Genomic DNA, 4,450 nt, shown 5'->3' with positions numbered 1-4,450 from the left:
TGGTAGTTTATAAGTATTAAAAAAAACCAAAAAAAAAAAACCTTTTCCATAATTTTGAAACTTTTGATGATGTGTTGATAAACATGGTGAAAATTTAAGACATTATTGCCTGGAATTTTTCTACTATAGGCACAAGACCTGAAATTTTGGTGGAGGGGACAAGTCGATTACATTATCTACCTCGAAAGGATGAAAGGCAAAGAAGACCTCGGGGGAATTTGAACTCAAGTCGGGAGAAATACTGTTAAACATTTTTCCGGCGTGCTAACGATTCCACCAGCACGCCACCTTAATATTTTTGCAATAATAAATTCAGCGCAAGTAGCGAGGTAGGTTGTTAGCCTGTTCTCTCCCTTGACGCATTCTTTAGTGTTAGTGCTGCGTTACCGTGGCGTTCCTAGTGATGCATAGAATCCGTGGCTCCTTTGTTGCTCTGATGAAAAGACATGTGCGCTTAGTTATATTTAGGGGCCTACTTGTTTATTTTCCTTTTCGTAGAAGACTTATTTATGATCAGCTATTCGTCCTTCGGTAACCACATTTTATTTATACAGAATTTTTATTGAAGTTTATAATATATTTTAGCCGATCTTTGTATATATATATTTTTTTATTATGATTCGTGTTTGGGTCAGTGTGTATATGCATGTATTTATATGGCTTTTAACAAACAGCGCAGATGTGTTGAATATTTTTCACCATTTCATTGAGTTTCATTTTAGAAGAATTAATCGGAGAAAAACAAAACAATAACAACGAAAGCTGAAATATATTTATTTCAAAACTATTTCTTTTCAATAGATTTGACACAATATTGATATTTGCTGAGTACTGTCTCGCGAATCGATTCTGGTATGTTGTTGATAAGAGTTTTGTTTTATCGATCCCAGAGGAATGAAAGATGGGATTTTTAACTCATATAGTTGAGATATATAACTAAATACTAAGTTTATTGAATCCGGCGCAATACCATAACTCGTGCTCCTTATTTGATAACATTGATTTCTTATATTCCATTCCTTGTATAGTGAACACACGAGGAATTGAAAGAGAAGAAATAGAGTGAGGTTTTAACGTTCATGTCTTACACAAAGAAACTAGCCAAACAAGTTCATTGTTTTGAATGAGTTTGAAATGAATTGTACACAATTCTTGTGCATGTACGAGCAAGAATTTGCCAAATAAATTATTATAATAATAACAAAAATGATGATTTGGCTAGCGCTGCCGCTGCTGTTTTACAACATCATTAAAGTTGCCATTGTTGTAACCGTTTAACTCCAGGTCAGTCTTGGTGGAGCGGACATATGATCAAAGGGCATTCCAGTTGTGACCATCCTCTTTACTCTTTTACTTGTTTCAGTCATTTGACTGCGGCCATGCTGGGGCACCGCCTTTAGTCGAGCAAATCGACCCCAGGACTTATTCTTTGGAAGCCTAGTACTTATTCTATCGGTCTCTTTTTGCCGAACCGCTAAGTTACGGGGACGTAAACACACCAGCATCGGTTGTCAAGTGAAGTTAGGGGGGGACAAACACAGACACACAAACATATACACATACATATATACGACAGGCTTCTTTCAGTTTCCGTCTACCAAATCCACTCACAAGGCTTTGGTCGGCCCGAGGCTATAGTAGAAGACACTTGCCCAAGGTGCCACGCAGCGGGACTGAACCCAGAACCATGTGGTTGGTAGGCAAGCTACTTACCACACAGCCAATCTATATATTTTTTCAGTCAAAGTGTCTATTATCGATTTTTGGTTTATGGTTACTACTAGCAAGACGAGTGACTTGTGTTGGCTGAAAAGGTTTACATTTGAATTTATGCATTTAAAAAAAAATAGTTGTAGGAGTAGTGCAGACGATATCTAGTTTGAAAGAGATGAATTTGGCATGTCACAATTCATGACAATAAAACAAGATCAGCGTTATAAAAAATCGAACGAACGGCCTCGATAGAAAATAAGTATAGGCGCAGGAGTGGCTGTGTGGTAAGTAGCTTGCTTACCAACCACATGGTTCCGGGTTCATTCCCACTGCGTGGCATTTTGGGCAAGTGTCTTCTACTATAGCCTCGGGTCGACCAAAGCCTTGTGAGTGGATTTGGTAGACGGAAACTGAAAGAAGCCCGTCGTATATATGTATGTATGTGTATATGTTTGTGTGTCTGTGTTTGTCCCCCCAACATCGCTTGACAACCGATGCTGGTCTGTTTACGTCCCCGTAACTTAGCGGTTCGGCAATAAGAGACCGATAGAATAAGTACTAGGCTTCCAAAGAATAAGTCCTGGGGTTGATTTCCTGGACTAAAGGCGGTGCTCCAGCATGGCCACAGTCAAATGACTGAAACAAGTAAAAGAGTAATATAACCAACTACATTTGGAGCTGAAATGTTATTGGTTGCAATCGAATTGGATTTAAATCACTTCAGTTCATTTGAAAATTAAGATTATGATTAGTTTGATATGATGAGTATTTACTTCAAATTACTTTTATTTTTAACCTGCCTCCCAACACTGAGAACCCATTCTCAGTTTTGAAGGTGTTACACAGTTTAATATATACAATTCTCTCGCCAATAGCACGGCATCCTGCTGGGTATTTTTTTTTTTTTCTTCCAATAGATGGATTTGAGTTGAGCATTCCAAACAAAATAAATATCAATTTTACATCATGCAAGTTTTCTGTAGCAGTGGTTCCTATATCGTTGTTGGTACCTATTCACATCTATTTAGGTCTGGATGTTGGATATTCAAGTTTTTGCTATTGATTCAACGCAATATTGGTAATGATAAACGTCTCGTCTCATGTGCCAACAATTCCGCCAGCTTGCTGCCTTAATGATGAGAAAGAAAAAAAAATTAGTAGACTGACATCCTATTACCAAATAAACTCTAGATCAGGGGTTTTCAAACTGTGGTCCGCGGACCACAGGGGGTCCGTGGACAGCAAATACTTTTTATGGGCAATTTGATTTTATATATGTTTTTTAATCGAAATCTTTTAATTGACAGTAAACCTATTTGTTAAATAAATAAATATAAAAATATATGCTATTTTAAGCAAATATTTATGTATAAATTTCATAAGCGTTTATAAGGGGTCCCTAAGGTAAAGCCTGAAATATAGAGAGGTCCGCAAGTCAAAAAGTTTGAAAACCCCTGCTCTAGATAACAATTAAAACGAGCAGTAAAAATTCAATTCTTTCACAGACACTCCTCCTGTCTAGGAACCCATTAGATGGTTGTTTTAAACGAGCGTTCTGTAAAATATATCAACCAGACAAATATTTTTTTAGAGTATTTATTCCCTGAATGCGAGGTACCAAGAGTCCAATTTTGTAAACTGAATCAAAATATTCTGTAATACACATATACAGCAGCATGAGAACACACATCAACGCTCACACATACTAATAAATATACGCGCCAACATACACACGCACACGTGTGCAAACAATGCTTGCAGCATGCAGTATACTGAATCAATTGAAGACAGACAGTAATCAGATACTTTCTCTCTCAGCTACTATTTTGCTATTACTAAGTTTTGGGATTAAGTCCAGACTTTTTTTTTTTAAAGTCAAGTCAGCATTAAGTGACGGTAGATTATTAAAGAAAGCTAAAATAATAAATAATTTCCTGATTGTAAATAAATTAGGCTTTGATAATCTCAGTGAGATCATCAAAGTTACGTTGTCTTGTAAAACAGCCTCAAAAGTATTTTATTTTCATATATAACATATAAACATGTTCATCTTTGAGAACATTGTTATTTTATAAGATTCTGCTGGCAAATTCTTAAATTAACAAACATTTATTTACATGAAAGAAAATTACCGGAGAACTTTCACCGAATTCTTCCAAATCTTTCTGTTAAAACTGTTGAAACCATTTCTGAGGAATTTTTTAAATCAATAAAATAAAAAGTGCATAGACGGTAGTTAATGGCATGACCTCCTTTGTAAGACATGATATGCAAAGTTTATTCCTTAATTTTTCCTTTATTTGAATTTTTCATATTCATATTCTTTAAATTTGCGATCTCGTTTGCTGGGATTCCGTTCTCCACTTTGACTTTGGATTTAACGTATCTGGTCCGGTCTTAGCACTTATTGTCTGTATTTATTACACGCCCTATTGATGTATTCTTTCTTACTCGTTGTCTATTGTTTAAGTACATAACATTTGTGAAATTTTTTTTTTATATATTTCAGCAACAATATTCCGTTAGTGAATGGGGGTGAGGTGGGAGGTAACTTAACCATTTCGATAAAATATTTTCGAACGTCAGTTATGATATAGCAATTTAACCTACTCCGTATCTGAAATTACTCTTTTACTCTTTTACTTGTTTCAGTCTTTTGACTGTGGCCATGCTGGAGCACCTTATGAAATTTAAATACTTGAATTTATGTATGTGTGAGTGCAAATACCTTTTCCTC

General features: G+C 35.7%; 1 protein-coding gene across 1 annotated transcript in view; it reads left to right on the top strand.

Annotated features, from left to right (window-relative positions):
- Positions 1-382: 382 nt before the first annotated feature.
- Positions 383-4,450, top strand: part of LOC106878544 (serine/threonine-protein kinase ULK4) — a 44,070-nt gene continuing 40,002 nt past the window's right edge. The window contains exon 1 of the mRNA XM_052974536.1: positions 383-531. The gene's annotated coding sequence lies outside the window, so the exon portion shown is untranslated. The remainder of the gene's footprint in view (positions 532-4,450) is intronic.

This window comes from Octopus bimaculoides, chromosome 18 (assembly GCF_001194135.2).
Source record: "Octopus bimaculoides isolate UCB-OBI-ISO-001 chromosome 18, ASM119413v2, whole genome shotgun sequence".
In the NCBI taxonomy this organism is placed as follows: domain Eukaryota; kingdom Metazoa; phylum Mollusca; class Cephalopoda; order Octopoda; family Octopodidae; genus Octopus; species Octopus bimaculoides.
Note: the sequence above shows the minus strand (reverse complement) of the source record. Positions and strands in the feature narration are given on the sequence as shown.